Below are 19,772 nucleotides of genomic sequence, written 5' to 3' on the forward strand. Positions count from 1 at the left end.
TTTTTAGCCATGATGGTAGCTAGGAATCATGAAGTGGACTGACCTGATTTCTGAAGTCAGATGTAGTAATTGATTTGTCCTAAAATTAACTAAATAACCAGCCCCTGCTAAATGAACTCAGTTGCTGTGTAACCAGATAGAGGCAGAATTGTGTTCTGCAGAGAAGAGATTTGGGGATTACCTCTATCCATTTACTAGCTGAGAGGTCTGGGGTAAGTCACTGAACCTCTCTAGACTTCTCTAGGTCCCATTTATACAATTTCTAAATGTGCTAAAAATACGTATCTAATGGTGGGGCTTCCATGAAAATCATTTGAGAAAAGGGATTTAAAAGCCCTGTTTACTGTAAAAGTGCCATGTAACTGTTATTCTTAACCCATTTGTGTTTCCACTAGCTATTTGGAAATCAGCCCACAAGCAGCTGATCCCATTGATGATAGAAGCCTAATTGCCCTGTGACCAACCCATTTTTGTCCCTACCAAGCATTCCAGGCATTTCAGTGCAGGGACAAGGTCTATGGGAAAAAGTCAAAAGGAGACTGGTTGCAGGAATGTCTCTGGCCCTTCCCAGGGCCTGTGCACAAAATGGTCCCCCGTGCATTGTTATTCCTGGTTTGCTGATGTCTGCAGCTTGCAAGACAATTACCAGCGGATTATCTGGGTGATGAGGAGCAGTGACAGTGAGTGTGATGTTTTACCACTTTTTTGGTGCAAAGGTCTCTGAGGCTTGTCTGTGGGACTGCAGACTTTGCTGCCTACTCTTTCAGCTGGATGTACACATAAGTAATTCAGAGGCTGATTTTCTTTGAAATGCTGAAGAGTGGTATCTGCTAGCAATTTTTTTCAAGGCTACACACTGATGGTCTCTCCTTTCCTTAGGTGGATGAGACAAGACAATTCCACCTTCTGACCTGAGCCCTACTGATGCCCAGAGTCCCTACATCACTGTACTGAGCAGACAATGATTGAGTGCAAGGCTTGATTATGTCTCAGCACACAAACCCTGTGGGTGGGCAGTGCTGGCTAGTTGGAAGGGAGAGAAGAAGAATGGAATCATTACCCTTTGGATGTTTTGTGCTTTGATTTTTGCTTTCCTTAAGCAACTGGCCATAGAAGAAATATGATATAGAGCCCTGTCCTTAGTTACTTTCACTTCAATTAGACACTAACACTAGACAAACATTTAAGAACACCTTAAACAAGCAAGCACATAATATATAATAAAAACTTGAAAAATGATTTACTAAATCAACAGAGTGGGCTTAATTTTTCATTGAATTGACCAAATCGAATAAATAATCCAATCTCTTTGATGACAGGTAGTCTCAACCAGAAAGAATTGAATTAGGACACTGCTGTTTTGTGAATATCCAAAATTCCTGAATGCCACCTTCATTAATGAGATCATCAGTAAATTGAAAGTTAATGGAATCAAAGTTGTTCAATTTAGTTTGACAATTATCCAACTTATTCTGTGCTAAATTTTACGGATAAAAGATGGATAATATGGTCCTTGACCTTTTATGGACGTCAATTATATACCCTCAGCTTTCTCTTTTCTATCGTGAGAGTTCTAATTTTTGTAGCTGCTTCTCTCTATATAAATCCTGTTTACTTAAAAAGTCATACTTAAAAAAACAGCACACAGAATAGAGTCAGGAAGTCTGCATCCATCAGGAATTTTAGTATAGACAAAAATTAAGTGTACAATTTCTTATAATTCATTGGACTTCAAGTATTTAGGCTTTATGAAAATAAAAAGGCCCATATACCTTACAATTAATGTAACAAATATCACTGCTTGTTGATAAGGATAAAAATGATAGTGGTGAGGAGGAGGAGGAGGAGGATGGCTATAGAAAATCTGCCACTGTCTCTCTACAATTTTTGAACTTTTTAAATGTCTTCATCAGGTATTTCCTGATGTCTAGGAATTAGACCAAATTCCAGCTGCAGGTACACCATGATTCTGTAAAGAGCAATATTACATTTTTCTCAGGAGTAAGCATCTTGTATGTTTGTAGCCAGGGGAGACCTATCAAACACAGATGTCAGCTATTTTCTCATGAGACGTCCAGAAATCTCCTACCGCCAAAACGCCTTTCTCTTTCCTGTTTGCTTCAGACAAGTAGAGAACTTTTCATAAAGCTTAAAAATAAACATCTGACCTTCACCTTGTCATAGATACCTTCTGATTGCTTCTCTGATCAGGATTATTTGGCCTGTAACGACCCACCTATTTTTTTAACAACTGATAGATCTTGACCAATGCAAATAGCCTTATGACTTATTCTTAGTTAAAAAATTGTTCATGAAAAAAATAGGAGGAAAGGCCTCAGTGAATACAGACTGTTTCAAGACATCAAACCCTGTTATATGATGTTCTGTCTGAACAAGAATTTTTTCTTCTTCCTATTAGTACAAAACTGGATCGACTACAATCATATATCTAAACTACATCCTTTGCTCCCCATGAAATTTTGTTTGTTTGCTTGCTTTGTTTTGTTTGTTTGTTTTTGCATGGGCAGGCAACGGGAATCAAACTCGAACCTGAATCTCCAGCATGGCAGGCAAGAACTCTGCCTGCTGAGCCACTATGGCCCACACCCTCCGTGAAATTTTAAGGAGAATTTAGTAAAATTTCCCTGGCTTTGTTTGCTAGTCCTGGCCACCTGGGATGGAATAGAAATAAGCTAAGGGTTGAGTCATTCCATTTTCCAAATTCAGAATAAAATGAAAACAGCAAATGTTCATTTAGGACATATAGTGTGCTAGCTAGGTTCAGGCCTGGATACTTTACATACTATCTCATTTATTCATTCATTCACTCACTCATTCACCCAACAAACTTTTTGGTGTACATGTTATAGGCTAGGGAATATGCTAAATGTTTGGGACAGAAATATTAATAAGACTATGTAAGACCTCGCCATCAAGATGCCCATACTCTTACAAAATGAGTCCACTGAGACAGTGCTACCAGACAGGTATTAGCAAAGTACTATGGGGTACAGAGAAGGAAAGACCTTTCAAGGCAGTTATTGCTATCCTCATTTTATAATTGGAGTAACTGATGTCTAACAAAGAATTTCCCTTAGGTCACACGTCTATTAAGTGTAGAGTTCTATGTTACCCTATAGCCTGTCTTCTTTTACAGGTCCATGTTTCTTTCAACAGAAAGCCCTATGTCCAATCCAATAGACTGATTTGAAGTTTTGTCCATGATCCAGTGAATCTGTTTGTTGCAGAATGCCAAGAGAATTCTTACTTTCATTGAATGGCTGGCTTTTTCTTTAATTACAAGAACAATTTATTTGGTTTCCACTTTGTTTAGCCTACTTGGTAGCTAAACTGTTGCCATATTATCCTATTAATACCTTTTGCCCCTCTCATCTACTCACTTACACAAATATCCATATATTTTCCCATATGCATACTTTCATAGTAACACAAAAAATGCATCCCATGAAAATCAAAAGATTCACAAGCAGTCATATAAATTTATCCTAAAATACAAGCATACTACAGATGAATTTTACTAAGGATACCCAGGCAAACACTTAAGTAGAAGCATACAATTTTAAAAAGTAGAGAGGAAACTTTGCTCAAGGGCTTGATGCAAATGTGAGACACTGGAGATAGGCTTGGGAAGATGGGTGGTTGGATGTGAAGATGAGAAATGATGTGGATAACAAGCAAGGATCAACATGGACTGTAAAGTTTCTGATATTTTTAGTTGATAAGCAGTCCTTGTATTTGAGTTGCTTTGGTATGGGCCACTTGTAAAAACATTAAATATTTCTCTTCTAAGATACAATAAACCAAAAAAATATATATGGAAAGTTCACTAGGCCATTAGTAAATAATCCAGTGTTGACTTTTAATTTAGAAATAACTGGCCAAGCTGACCTCGGCCTCCCCAACTACGATTTTCCCAGTGCAGAGTACATTGATTTATATCACCTTATTGTTTTCTCTCACCTTGTCTTTATTTTTATTATTTTATTATCCTATTGGTATACTATATGACTTGGTTATTGAACTTTTGTGATTTCCATATATATTTTTTAGCACATAAATTCTCTTTAGTTGTCATCTCTCAAGATAAAGGCTTCATCTTTTTCTATTCATGTTTTTTAAGAATAATCTTTTTAGTGATGTAGAACAGAGAGGAAGGTCCACAAATTGTAACTGTACACCAGGATGAACTTTTGCAAAATTAAAACAAATGTGTAGTCAACTCCCAGATCAGGAAATAGAACATTAACCAGCACCCCAGAAGTCTTCTTTATGCCCCTTTGTCCATCCTCACCCCTGCCCTGGGACTATTATTCTGACTTCTAAAACCCAATGTTAATTCTGCCTATTTTTTAATTTTACCTCAATGGAACCCTATAGCATATTTTTGTATTTGGCTTCTCTCACTTAATATTATGTTTATGAGACTGAGATTCCCTAAGCAATACTTAGTTCATTCTGATTGCTATATAGCATTTCACTGTGTGACTACCATAATTTATCCAGTTTACTAATGATGGACATTTAGGTTATTTCTGGTTTGTGGCAGTTATGCATAGTGCAGCTCTGAACACTCCAGTTCATATACTTGATGAATATATGTATGAATTCCTGTTGGTTATATACCAAAGAGTAGGATTGCTGGGTCACAGAATATACAAATATTCGGCTTTAGCATATGGTGCCAAATATTTTTCCTAAGTGATCGTGCCAATTTACACTCCCACAGCAGTATAGGAGAGTTACAGTTCCTCACTAATACTTTGAATTGTCAGTTGTCTATATTTTAGCTAGTCTAGTGTTGTGTAGTGTTTAGTTCACTGCCGTTTTAATTTGAATTTTTCTGATTAATGAGATTGGCCACTTTTTCTTATGCTTTTGGCCATTTGAGAAGTGCTTATTGAAGTCTTTATCCATTTTCCTATTAAGTTGTTTGTCTTTTGTATTGATTTATGGAAACTCTTCATACATTCTAGATATAAGTCCTTTGTTAGATATACATATGTTTTGCCAATATTTCTTCTCAATCTGTGGTTTGCTTTTTCACTCATTTAATTTTTTTCCCCCATGGCCAGGCACCAGGAATAGAACCCAGGTCTCTGGCAAGGCAGGGGAGAACTTTCCTGCTGAGCCACTGTGGCCTGCCCTTCACTCATTTAATTTTAATGCTGTTCACTTAATCTTTTTTTTTTTTTCTTTTATGATTGATGATTTTCATGTCCTGTAAAAATCTTTTCCTATCCCAAGGTCATAAGGCTATCTTTTAAGCCTTTATTTTCCTTCTGAAAACTTTAATATTTAAGTTTTCACATTTAGATCTACAACCAGTCTAGAATTGTTTTTGCATATGGTGCCAGGTAGAGGTCAAGATTTGGTTTTCTTTTTTCCATATGGGGTATCTAACTGAAGCTCTGGATGATTTTATTTTTCTCCAAATAGGGGTTATCCTATCTTCTGGTAGGATGATAAGGTGGGGAAAGTTCACTGTAGTTGAATCAGGGAGTAAGGCGATTTGAAACTCAGCTGCCATTTGCGTGTGACTCCACTCGCCTCAGTTTGCCCCTCCCCATGAAGAACATGCCAGGAGTCCTAATTCGGATGAGCTCCCAGGACCCTTCTTCTTCTTTACTCCATTTTTTAATTGAAGTATAATTTACCTTTTTTAGTAAAATTTACCCCAATTACTGTATACTTCTGTAAGTTTTGGCAAATGCGTGCAGTTGTATAACAACCATGATAATCAAGTTGTCAGAAGAGCTCCATCAACCCCAAATGGTCTTCCCTTCTTGGGCTTTAAGTTTTTCCTACTGAACTCCATGAGACTGCTGAACACTCTGCTCTGCTTTTCAGAAATGTTCTGCTTAGTTCCTTATTCTCTTGTATAGTCCTGTGTATCTTAGGGATTCAGCAAATGTTTGTAGGGGGAAATCACCAAATGTGAAGTCATATCTCTGGGCCTTCTTTCTTTGTAAAATCTTGGTCCTTTAGTCCTAGTTACTGCAGCAGCTCTCCAATGCCTTCAAACAGATTTTTGTTCTCTTATCCAGCTATCCTAGTGGTTCTTGATAAGAATATTCCATTAACAAGCTATTCCATTATAGTCAGACACCTCAGTCAGTCTAACGATGTCAGACAGAATCATTAAAACCTTTACCTACAACATATTTTTTTTTATAGCTCTCGAAAAGGGAAAAGAAATTGCCGTTGTTGGTAGCCATGACTAGTCCACGTGGTGAGACGTGGAAAGAGCCTTGGAATAAGGACAATATGGGTTTAAATTCCAACTCTGTCACTTACTAACTGTGACAGTGGTCTGAATCTCAGTTTCCTTATGTTCAAATGGGAATAATAATAACTAATTTCACAGTTTTCTTTTTTTAACATTTTTTTATTGTGGAAAATAACATATATACAAAAAAGCAATACGTTTCCAAGTACATTTTAACAAGCTATTATTCAGCAGATTTTAAGGTTTGGTATGGGTTATAGTTCTATGATTTTTCATTTTTTCTTCTAGCTGCTCCAAGACACTGGAGACCAAAAGAAATATCAATACATTGATTCAGCATTCATATTTACAGTTTCCTTTTTTTTTGCATAGGCAGGCACCAGGAATCGAACCCGGGTCTCTGGCATGGCAGGCAAGAACCCTGCCACTGAGCCACCATGGCCCGCCCTACAGTTTTCTTTTAAAGAATAAATGAAGTAACTTATATCAAATACTTTGCACATAGTAGTTATTCAGTAAATTATAAATATTATTAGGTGATATATTATCATTTCTCTTAGAGCTATAAAATACATTCAACTAGATTAGAAATGATAGAGAAGTGGGGGTCAGTGGTCCCTAAAGAGTGATACTTTCCTCTGAGCACACTATTAGATGCTGAAAAGAGGGAATTATTTGAGCTTGTTTTATTCACAGCCATAACAAGGTCATTCACAGATACTTAGATATACAGAATGTACTTTTCCCTCTTAGAAAAAGTCGTGGAATTATACATAAATCATCTGAATTGAAGAGATCTTAAAAATCTATTTCAGATGCTTAATGTTACAGATGAAGGCTTGAGAGGCCAAGAGTTGTTAAATGACTTCTTCAAGGTCAATTCACTCATTAGGGTTTATTTAAATGGCCCAAATTCCCTAAGATCACATATTTCCCCTCTTCTAATATACTCCTAGCTCCTACATTCAACTGTAAATTAAGACAGAGACAATTCACAAGAGACGATTATTAATGTTTTATTGTTATTGGCTCAGTCTTACTAAAACCCATAGATGTATTTTAAGTATTTCATTTTAATTTCCATCCCCACAAATTATGTGACTTCCTGCCAACTAGGACTGAAATAGCTACTTACCGTTCCTTTCCCATTCCAAAGATTATGTTCTGCAGCTTTTTATTTCTATGTCCATTATGAAGAAATATTCTGCCTTACCTTCCAACCCATAAGACTGAGGGGAACTCATGGAAAGCCAGAGGTGGCAGCCATCTTCAAGCTTCTCAAATGAAAGAAGTTGGGGGGCTGGGGGGGGGGCGGGGCGGGGGGGGGGGAGCTGAATCCTCCTGGGCACCGGATGACAAGGTAGCCACATGTATGCTCTGCATAGTCCTTTATGGGCTGGGACACCCCTGCCCCCTCACAGCCCCACCACCTTCTTGCTTTCCAGCAAAGGCAGCCTTTTGAGAATCGCTGTTTTTGTAAACATTGTGTCCTCTGATAACAGACATATAAGCCTGAATCTCAGATGGACCAAATACCTTGGAAGAGTTTCACTATCACAGAGCACATAACGATCCTCATAAAGGCCTCTGCCTCATACCAGGAGGCTCAAGGGTTCTGCCTGGCACAGTCCCTCAGGTCCCCACATAGGTGACACCTTCTAGTAAATGTGCTTTCAGCCTGGTGAGACCCCCCCTCTGAGAGACCATCTCTCACCACCCAACCTAAAGTGACCCTCTGTCACATTATGCTTGTTATTTACTCACTCTCAGGAGCTATGTTGTCTGTATCTCACTACAAAGTAAGCTCCGTGAAAGCAGGGTCCATGTTCCTCTCTGTGTGCCTGGTTGCAGAGCACCAACTCAACAAGGAAATGTGGGCATGTATCTTTCAAATGTCCACATCATGGTGGGTCAGCACCTGGGTTTGAATACTGACTTCAATACTTACTAGCTGTGTGAATTGAGGTAAATGACCCAAATACAATGAACTTAATCTTTACCATAAGATAGGAATGTTTATCATGCAAGGTTGTTACAGGGATCAATGAGACAGATGTGTTCAATGTACTTAGCACAGGGCCTGGCACTAATAAGTACTCAATAAACAGTAGTTACTATCTCCATATTGAAAGCATATTAGAAAAGAGACACCAGGGTATGTTTTTTATATACATATCAATGTTGAAATCAAAGGGTCTTTATTCAACCATGTAAGTTAAAAGTTAAAATGAAATAAAAACATGGCTCTTGTTGACTATATAGTTATATATTTTTATAAGGAATCCCTCATTTAACTTTTGCCAATAACTTCCTGTTATAATAGGTTAGCATTTGAGTGTTTCCCCTCCCTCAGTTCCTTGGCATCCACTTGGAGAGTGGCATCTTTCTGTGAACATGTGTGTTAGGAATTTTAAGATAGGATTTTAGCCACCTTTGCAAATATGTACTAGCAACGTGTTCCCATTTGTGTAATATAGAGAGGTGCTAGTTATACTTTCTCATGCTATTGAATGGCTTTATTTAAGAGTTTCCCAAGGGCTTTAAGAAAATCACTACTTTCTGGAGGCCTTGAAATCTGATTTAGAGGAGAGTAATTCCTCCTTTAGTTATTTTTATACCTTGGTTCTCCCATAGTGAATACTTTCATATAAAACCCAAGTTTCTCTCCATGCTTGAACAGACAATTAAATAAAAGGAGCAATAATAGCACCTGGATGTTTGCTACTGGCTGGGATGGGGACCAGGAAAAGAAAGATAGGCCCATTTGCCTGGCTCACCCAGCTCCCTCTCTCTTCCCTCTTCATCTTTTCCTTCCTTACCGTGTCTGGTCTAGACTCAGCTTTGCTGGCAAAGAACTTAAGCAACTGCCTCTGAACCAGGTCAGCCAGAATCTCTGAGCTGGGAACTTCATTAAAAGGTGTAGTTTAAAAGGATAAAGTGGGAAATTGTTCACTCGGGCATCTATTTTTTGTTGCATGGTAATTCTGATCCAAGGGAACAATTTTATAACAGGGGGTTAAGAGCGTCCCTCAACTTTCTGACTCTTAGGCCTTAAATCTAAACATAGAAAAGAAAGTTTTTTGAAGACAAGTTCTACTTTTAGTCACTTTGCCATTCACTTCATTTTCTCTTTAAAGCCATTCAATTTTTCTGTCATTGACAAGAAAAGTGCAGACACTAAAGACAGGAAAAGTGTTTTCCCATTTGTAGTGTTTTCTTCCTTAATTCTCCCTTCCTCATCCTAAATTTTAAAATAAAAATAATGAGGGGATTGGAAGCAGGGCAAGGGAAACTAGGCAAATAAATACAACCTTGCTAGAAGATTTAGGGACAGTACTGTGAATTGTTTTTCTCTACAAATATAAATGTTTCTAGGCATGTTAATTTACAAGACCCAATGGTGCAAGCAGCTCCTTGCTTTCTTCTAGTCCCCTCTGGTTTTATCTGAGGTATGGAGGTCAAGGACTGGTGGGAGATACCGTACTCTACATTGGTATCAGAATGTAGGGAACTTTTTTTAAAGTGCAGATTTCGGACCCCATTTTCCCATGTGGTATAAAAAAAAACAATAAAGCTTCCCTTGAAGATTCTGATATGCAGCTAGTTTGAGTACCCCAAGAGCTCCCCAAGACCAAGAACCATGGCTATTTGTTCATTGTCATATTTCCAGTATGTGCTGGGCACATAGAGGGTACTTAAGACATACTTGCTTATAAATTTAAATATAATAACTAAATTTTTGAAATGTGTTCTCATCTAAACTCCATCTTGCAATGCTCAGTTATTTGTTTAGCAAATGATTCTTTAGTTTGGAAGAAGGGGCAGGGTGGGGAAGTTGGTCGCGTTGAGAAATTGTTTCAGGAAGTTCACAATCTTCCTGAAGCTTATCCATGGGTTCCATTCCTTCAACAAATATTTCTTCTTGTCTTCCTGTCTGCTGGTCAGGGACTAGGAGATATGTGGAACCAGGTTGTGAATTCCAAGTTTAGGCAAGTTTTCCATCTAGGAGATGGCTCATGGATTTTTTTGTGTCTCCTCTCTTCCTATTTATAGAAAAGACTTCCAAAATCTGGCCTGAATTGAGAGAAAAGGAAGTTGAATAGGATTTAGAGTTCTTATCACTTTCTGGCTCTGTAACCTAAAGTGTAAATATATGTTTGATCATGTCTTTAGATTTTGGTCCCCTTGAGATCAGGGCCCATATCCCCAGAATGCTGTGCAAGGTACTTTAGATGTATCGACAATGCAACAATTGCTTATATTGGAACATTTGGGACAAGTAGGAAGAGGTGTAGAGATTGAGAGAGAAGGACCAAAGGCAGCCTGGATAACCATTCAAGAAATGGATGGCACCTTGTTTTGCAGTCTTTCTTATTTTCTCAAGTACATATAAGCCATACATAGCATTTTAGGCAGTTTTTTTTTTTAGACCTGTGAAATCTGAACTGAGAATCTAGGAATCCAGGACAAATTTCCAGCAATGTGGTTCCAAGCAAATCCCTTAACCTCTCTGAGGCTATTTTCTTTCAATGCAAAGTGGCATTGGAATTGATCCATCAACCTAGCAAAAGAAAGCAAAGATTAAAAGGCACAGGTGTGTTTCTCTACTCATAAGAGGCATTAGCCTCCCTTGCTCACTATTCAAGTTGGAGTAGATTCTGTGTCTGACAGTAATTTACTGTCTGGTTATTATTACTTTGTCCCATCTAACATTTAATATTTGTTGCTGTGTTTCAAGTACAAGAGCATTAAATCCAGATTATCCACTAGTAAATTTCATTAGTTATTTATAATGTTTCAGAGCCCCTTCTTCCACCAGATTAGTCAAGTTCCTAACCACGGCAGCAAAAGGCTTTGGATAAAAGGCTTTGAGGATCTGAAGTTCAGAGGGTTTCAGGGCTGAGTTTAGAGAAAAAGTGTCTTTGACTATGTCATTGATTACTGGCAATTCTAATAGTCAATATTTTGAATTAACTATACCATCTTCTCCATCCCCATGATTTTGAATGCACCATAGCTATTTGTATACATGGCTTATTTCCCACTTAAAGTTCTAACAAAAAACTAAGAAAGGAATAATAGGTTAAAATATATGTAATCTCTATATAGTGTACATTAACTAAAATGTACTTTGCCTAATTATGTTTCCATCATCCTTTTATTCCAGGTATCACTAAAACGTTTAAGGATCATCATATAAAATTTCACAAGGATTGATAATCAATCAGAAGGCTCCAAAGTAGACATCTGATTGCTTACCTGTGAGTAGAATTTGTGTGATTTTCTTTGGGGCTCTGCTTTTAGCAGTTACACAGTCCCTCTGTACACTTTTCTAAATCCTTGTACCTAAAGATGCATGGTGACAAAGCATTCTTTCTTCTGTAACCCTTATAGTACATTTACTAATCAATTAATCAACTAGACTCTACAAAGAACTCTATCAAGCTTTGAAGGGATTGTTTCCTGTTTTAGAATCTGTTTTTAATCTGATTTTTTAAATTATGAAATCATATATTCCTGTTATTTTAAAAACTTAAACTCATTTTTAATTAGCTACATGATTACATAAAGTTAATAGTGAAAGGCCCCTTTATTTTTCTCCATTGCTAAAATCCCACACTCAACTCTTTCTAGAGAGGTAACTACACTTAACTGCTTCAGCACTACAAAAGACTTTTGTATGTGAACTCTGAAAACTTGGGCAAGATACATTAGCCTCTGGGTATCGGAATTAACATTTTTGGACCCATTCAGTCATTCAGTAGTCATAATTTGAGCACCTAATCATGGGACAGGTACTGTGCTAAGAAGTGGAGATATAAAAATGAAAACAGCATAGCCCTTCCTTCAAAGTTTACAGTATACGATAGGACACAGAGAAGGCACCAGGCAGTTGGAATGAAGTTAGGTAAGTTCCAAAATGGACTAGTCCCCAAACACCTAGATATCTGAGAGAACTGACCTGGGGAGAAGACTGGAGGTCTTCCCAGGGAGGTGGCATCTAAGGAAGACTCAGTATAGTAGAAGATTCTAGCTTGAGAAAGCAGCATGTTCCTAGATTCCACTAGGAGCATGATATATATGTATATACAGAACAATTACTGATCAGTATGTCTGGAGTTTAGAGTGTCTTGCATGATTGTAAGAGCATTGCAACATATCAAATGCAAGTATATTCCGTTTTTAAGAAAACAAACATATGAAAAAGTGAATTGATACAATAAATTTAATTGCAAAAAAAGATTTAGTATCAGGTTCCTCTAAATTATTATTTTCCTTAAGTCATGTAATATAATCAACTTACAAATATTAATATAGGCAAAACTTTTCTGAAGTCTTTGTGCAAAGTACCTGTTTTGTACAATTGTCTCAAGGAAAAATCAATGTCATCCACTAAAATGAAAGCCTCATACCTCACTTGGCTATTCATCTCAGATATTCAGGTTACACATTAGGCTGGGTTTTATGATTCCCCTCCTGGAGATGATTTTTAATTTTTATTCTTTCCTGCTTATATGATGTCCTAAACAAAACAATCACTATCAATAATGAAGTCATCACTTCCAGTGAAGAGTGCTGATAACTTGAGGAAATAAAGGGATGATTTTCCAGGGAAAATAAGTTCATTTTTGCACAAACCTAGGTGATTTCAGGGGCAACAGGGAGTACCCTTCATCTTCAAAATATCCTCTTCACTTGTGGGGAGAAATTCCATCAGCAAAAAGACTGCCTGGGGAGGAGAAAGAGGGGATTTCAGAAAGCAGAACATGGAGAAATCAAAAGAAATCCACTCATTTGCAATTTTGCCAGTAGGAAGAACAGTGTATCAGGAAATTTGCATGCTTCTAGGTAAATTATTACTTCAAGATTATATCCATTGCCTCCATCATCATTTTCTTTCTCTAACATGCTGATTTTTAGTTTATTGCATATGGATTTCCCACTGATCCCTCCTCTCCTAAACTCCCTTAGCATTTACATCACTTTCACAGTATTTCATTTTTCTACAGTGTGTTATAGTTATTTGTGTTCGGTTCTCATTTCCCTGTGATGTTATCCAATTTTAGAAATTGCAGAGTGTGCCTTCTACATCTCTCACAACACTAGAAGAGGTTTTGCACATAGCAGGCAATATTTGTTGAACGACTGACTGATTGAATGTCTGGGTAGATGATGCATTGCAGCCTCTGAATCTACATTTTATTTGCTTGAAGACTGACTGCAAATGATAATTATTAATGTCCCCCGGCCCCAGCCCAATGATGAAGTAAGTCAAAATAGGGGCAAAGGACTGAGAGAAAGGTGTGACTAGTTGATGGCAGGAGACTTACCTTTCTTTTCTCCCCAGAGAGGCCAGAGACAGTAAATAGCCTGACAATGCCCCAGAAAAGGTCACTCTTCCATGAGACCGCTGTTTGGGGAACTGAGAGGAAAAGGATGAAGACTTTAGATAGGGACTTACTGAGTTCGAAGCTTGTGAGAGAAAACAAAGGAAGAATATGTAAGTCTGAAGCCCAGTGAGAGCTAGAGTTAGAGATTTTCAGAGTCATAACCTACACGTAATGATTGAAACCATGACAGTGAATGAGAACATCCAGAAAGATTGTGAGGAGAGAGAGGAGCAATGGTTTAAAAATGCCAACAGAAATGATACACAGAAAGTTCTCCTATTAAATGGCAGGAGATAGCCTACCCACAAAGGTAGGTTCTAATGAGGATTCCTGAGAATGTGTCTATTAGCTAATGTAATTTCTCTCTCATTATTTCTTTAGACCTATTTTGTTTCTTCTTCTGCCCTCTCTTTTGAGGGCTATGCCCCAAGCAGTCCCTGTGGGGCTTTCCCTCCCTGACTTTGCTCCCCTCTAGTTTTGCTGACCTGTAGTTCCCTCTTGCTGCCAGCACAGGAGGTCTCATACAACAGCAGCGCTTTGCTATTGGGCCATTTTCTTCGTCCACCAATCAGAGCTGATCAGTCTGGCCGTGGGGTGGGGTGGGGAGCAGGACTAGACTCTTCAGTGTCAAAGAGACAGAAGGCAGTGTTTTTCAGTCAGGTGGCTAGGACTCAGTTGCCATAAAAACATCAGCTTATTTAGCAGTAAAAAACCTAATTGGAGGGGGAAAAGAATCTGCCTCTTTTGCACTCTTTTCCCTACTTAACCCATTGCCTCCCGCTTGTCTCCCCACTCTACCTGTTCCCTAAAATAGGCAGTATTTTAGCATTTCATTGCCAGGCCAGAATGGGGGCTGGTGGAGCACGAATGGGCCAGGCCATGTGTCTGCTGCCCTTCACACAGCGACTCTCCCACCATCGAAGGTAATTTCTGATAAGACCAGTTTCACACAAAGACGGAATTTCCCTAATTTGCTCTGTGGTGCAAGACAAAAGGCTGGGGAGGGACAGGGTAGGATGGAGAAGACAAGTTAGAGGGCTTTCATTCATTTCTCTTGTATTTTTTAAAGTGTTTTATCTTTTCATTTAAGACCTCTCCTTTCCTTTTCTCTCTCTCTCTTAGTTCTCCCTCTTTAGCAGAAACTTTTGATCTTTCTTTGGAGTCTCTGACTGTTAGTAAAAGAGGTTATCAGAGGGCTGGAATCTTCCTCCTCCTTTTCTACATTTCCCCCTCCCCCCATTTTTTAAATGGACCTTGAGATGCCAATTTTTTTCATATGCCCACTTCCACATATTCCTCTTTGTGTTATTTGGGTAACTGGGAAAAATACGCCAGTTTTCTCACAGCTGTATAAATTATTGATGACCCCTGAGCCAATAACTGTATTCAAATTGCTGTTTATATAAAATGAGAGGAGAAATTTTGAAGGCAAGGGAAAATAGCTCTTGAATCCATGAATGGCCTAGTTCGGATGTTCCAAATGAATTATGGCCAGTAGCCAGCATTTTTGCCTCCCTAACTGTGTTTCATTAATTTCTGTCAATTTTACTCCTAAAGGACTTGGAGCAAAAGACATTTTTCCTATGAGCATGTAAAAGAAGTGATTTGAGTTGTAAGCACCCAGCAGTGGAACAGTATAAATGGGAGATTTTATAATCACTGTGGGCCAGTATTTTTGGAGTCAGTTGAAGCTCCAGATGGAGTAGAAAGTCTTTTTTTTTTTTTTAATCACCCTCCTTCCTTGAGGTTTGCAGAACAAGCCTCCCTGGACACTTTTGATGAAGTGCTCAGTCTCCTGCTGAGTTCAGATTCAAGCATGCCCAAACTTATTATGGTGGCATCGAAAGGGGTCTTTCTTAAACTAAGATTCTTTCCATAGATTCCTGTTAGTGGCTCTAGATCTAGACTTATATGTGGAGATCTTACATCCACTCCTCCGGAGCCCCACCTCAAGGAGATAGCCCTCAGGGTCCTTGTCATAGAGAATAAAGAGGGAGATGCCTGATGAGCCTGGGCATAACTCAAATTTGGTTAAGGTTTGAGGGCATACTGGGGGCACAGATTCCCACGACCTTCATGGGAAAGGAAACCTTCATGGTAAGGAGGATAAGAGGACAGTTTGACATCACCACATGCAGATGTTGCAAGTGATAAAGATTCCCTGGCTTAGAGAGGCACCCCCCATGGGGGTACAGTTTTCTGCCTAACACAGAATTTGACCATGTAGACAGAACTGAGATGGGGGGCACACGTAGCAGGGAGGAAAAAAATAATGCAAAGCGTTCAATCCTTTTGTTCCAGAAAGCATTGAGTGAGTACACAGTAAAGAGAAAAGAATGACTGTGCTACGTACGTACGTTTCGCTTTGAATCCAAACAATTAAAAGTTTCACCTGAGGTTCTAACTGTGGTCAGATTTGTATAGTTAAGGGACACAAACAGCTGCTTTCAAATTCTCCTTTGGGAAGTTCAACAAAACTTTTTGAAAAAAGTTCAAAAAAGATGTTCAACAAGAAAATCTTGCGCTACTCCATGCAACAGTACTCTGGTAGGATTTAAGTAGAATAAACTCTCAATCTTGAAAAAAGAAACCTGAGGCATTTTCCTTTCACTATACTCTGAATCCCAGATTCTGCTTTATGCCAAATTAAATCTAGATTTTTTAAAATTTGTTTTTACTAGAGGAAAAAGGCAAAGCTGCATTCCCCAAAACAGATATTTCAGGCCAAACTCATTACTTGGGTTTCTTTTTCTTCTCCTTTTGCTAATTCAAAACAAAATGTCCATCATTCACTCTAACACCAGCCTCACAGAGTTGGAGACAAATGGAGTCTGAATATTCACGCCAATGTGGTACAAATGAACTGTGATTTCAGGATGCTGGCTGTTTCACTGACAGGGGAAAAAAGCAGTTGACTAGTTTAATGTCTTTGGCTGAAAACCCTTTGTTAAAGAGGAATGGAGAAGGCCAACATTAATATTGTCCTGTTACTTAATAACCAAAAATGATATATCGTGGGATGGGGCATCCTGAGTTTGGGGAAACTATCCAGAGGATGTAGAGGGGGAGTGAATGCAAACACATGTTGGGCCTTAGGGAAGGAACTCTTCTATATATACTTTCCCTAGGTTCTTCAATGAACTTATCCCATAAGTGCACTCTACCCATGATTTTGAGTTGGATTTCATCGCAGAATTACCAAGTGTATAAATATAAATACAATGGTTATAATGAGAGATTCTGGAGACATATATAACTGCCTCTGCCAAAGTACTAGCTAATGGTGTAGAAATAAGAGATGCAATTGTAAATTGGGATTGATGGGGGAGAACTGTGGCCACCCATTAACATAATCTCTCCTCTGTCTTGCTCCTCAAACATACCTGTCTAGCCTTTCATTAAGTAAGCCATTTAACAGGGACCTTCTCCATCCTGGATGCTATCTTAGGTGCTGCCTTATATTAATAATTCTAGTGTTCCTTTATACTTACCTATAAAGTGGACTTCATACTATTTATCCAATACATATATTTACATTGATGTGAATTGTGATTTCTGATACTTGTTGGTTTTGATTGGCCTCATCTTGCAAGAGAGTCATAGTATTTTAAATTGCTCTCCTCTTTCCTCCACCTAAAATACTTAATTCTGTGGTTTATAAACAAAACACTGCAATGCATAGGCTACATTTGTGATTCCACTTTTCTGCAAATCACCAAATGACAAATAATTGACCCCTACATTATTTGTTTCCTAAACTCTGCTTTTCATGAAGAAATTTTTAAAAACATAACTGTAATTTCAAATTAATTGAAAATTATAAGCAAAGTAAGTGTGCTATGATATTTTTATGGCATGCTTATAAAAATCAAAGGTGAGAGACCAGAAGTAGATTTACTTTAAGCTCCAGGGCCTCTCACTAGCATCGGTCATTGCCACCACCCCATACCTATTTATATTTAATATTGTATTCTCTTTATTAATAATGTGAAGGCCTCCCAAATGATATTCAGCTGCCATAAAACCTAGATCCACCTTGAGATTGTCACAAACAGATAACACTTGATGATTCATGCCTAAAGCTTACTAAGCGAATAAAGCAAAGAAGTGGTCAAAGTGTGAAGTGTTGCAATTTATTTTTTTAAGGCTCTAGAATGGATTCAATTTATTTTCTAAAGTAGACCCCACTTACCTAAAACAATAAATCAGTTTTCCAAAGTACAATAGAACATAAACAGGAGATTCTTTTCTATTTCATTAATAAACATCGAATATTAATTCAACCTAACAGCAAACAGACCAAATCCTGGCAGGAAATAGCGCCTCATTAGGAGCACTTGTAGAGGAGGATAAATCCTTGTAGGCAATCACATGGTCATTTCATCCTTGAGGTTCTTGCCAGTCTCCTTTGTCTTATCTAGTTAGTGTGTTTTGTGAGATATAACAGAGAGCACAGTGATTAAAGGCATGGCTTTGGGGCCAGGCTGCCTGGATATATATTTTAGCTCTACCATTTATAAGCTCCATGTCCTTATACTCAGCCTTCTCTGGGCCTTAATCTTTCTATCTGTAAAATGGGGAGCATAAGATTTGTTATAATGATTTCAGTTTCTATTTGTAACCTTCTTAGAACAGTCTTTGATATAGTAAGTGCTACATAACTGTTTGTTAAATATATAAACTCCATCTAGACTTTAATGTGGTTTCATTTGTGGATTCATCCTTGAAACTCCTCATAGTGCCAAACCTGGCCCGTGGTCAACTAATAATGAATTATTATAGTTATTTTATTATAATAAATAATTACAAATAAATTGGGGCAGCCCAAGCTAACTTGCTAATGTGTTTTCTTGCTAAAAACTTGGATTTGGGTGCTCTTAGGGGCCACTTCCCCATAAGGCCACCATTCCCCCTTCTTGTTGGCCCACAAAAGCATTTGGTTTTTCCATCACTGCTATAAATGAAGGAATACCTAATACATGAACAATACCTAATACTTGAACACTCTGACAGTTAGTGGTAGTTCTGTGGGGCAGCAGAGTAGAAAGAGATGGGGCCAATGACCAATGAAGCATGAGCTACTTCCACTCCCTGATGCTCTGCCTGGGAACAGCATTCTGATTAACTAACTCATCCCATTTCTACACTAGAAGTCACAGAAGGGAAATAGAAAAATAACTTAAGTTGCTATAGTTCCTAATGGACTGCCTTAGGAGCAGAGTTGTACACTACCTAATGTCAGAAAATCTTTTCATTATGGACTAAGTTGACCAAGGCTGTAATGCTAGGGTCAGAAATAACTCCCATTCTCAGTGTCTTAAGTAGCAAGAGCTGGTCTGTCACTTATGCTTTCTTACTAACCCAGGATAGGCTGTTCCACATCATTGTCATCCTCATCCAAGGACCCAGCTACCAGCCAGTATCTAAAAATATTGTTTGTCATCAGTGTGGAAGGAAAAGAAATCTCTGAAAAAGAAATCTCTGAAAGAAGAGAAGGAAAAGAAATCTCATCAGCAAGTAAACGCTCTATCCCAGAAGTGGCATGATACTTCTGAGCACAACTCACTTCGCCAGAACTAGTCCCTTGGCCCCGCTAACCACAAGGGGGCCAGCAAGTACAATTCTATAATGTGCCCGGAAGGGATAAAACAGAAACATTTGGCAAACAGCATGAATTGCCATAACGATGGCACTAGTTGGGACTTGGACTCTCAGGCCAGAAGCTTTTCAAGAAATTCAATTCAGCTAATATTCCATGCATCCATAATAGTGTAGCAAAATGCTCAGCACTGCAAGGAGATATGAAAGGAGAGCTAGGCCCTGCACTAAGCAGTTTCAGACTTGCCCTAGAGAAAAGAAGCTGTAAAATATTTGGGTAACAAAGCCTTAGGATTGATCACCTAAAAGAACAATGCCAACAGTGCTGTGGAAGTTGAAAGAGAACATGATTCTGTGTTAAAGACTTAGGGAAGACTTCACAAAGAAGATAGGATTTTGAGTTAAACTTTGCAGGAGTGGAGGGCACTTCAATCCTGGGGAAGAGCAAGCAGGGACAAAAGCTCAGAGGCAGAAATGAGGGCTAAGGAGTTTAGCTTGGCTGTGAAGGAGGATGAGGGAAACCATTTCATGGAGGG

At 38.4% G+C, this 19,772-nt stretch overlaps 1 protein-coding gene across 1 annotated transcript in view; it reads left to right on the top strand.

Moving 5' to 3' along the window:
• Nucleotides 1–19,772, top strand: part of CALD1 (caldesmon 1) — a 187,371-nt gene that overhangs the window by 57,978 nt on the left and 109,621 nt on the right. Inside the window, exon 2 of the mRNA XM_077139546.1 lies at nucleotides 11,415–11,508. The gene's annotated coding sequence lies outside the window, so the exon portion shown is untranslated. The remainder of the gene's footprint in view (nucleotides 1–11,414; nucleotides 11,509–19,772) is intronic.

This window comes from Tamandua tetradactyla, chromosome 1 (assembly GCF_023851605.1).
Source record: "Tamandua tetradactyla isolate mTamTet1 chromosome 1, mTamTet1.pri, whole genome shotgun sequence".
In the NCBI taxonomy this organism is placed as follows: Eukaryota; Metazoa; Chordata; class Mammalia; order Pilosa; family Myrmecophagidae; genus Tamandua; species Tamandua tetradactyla.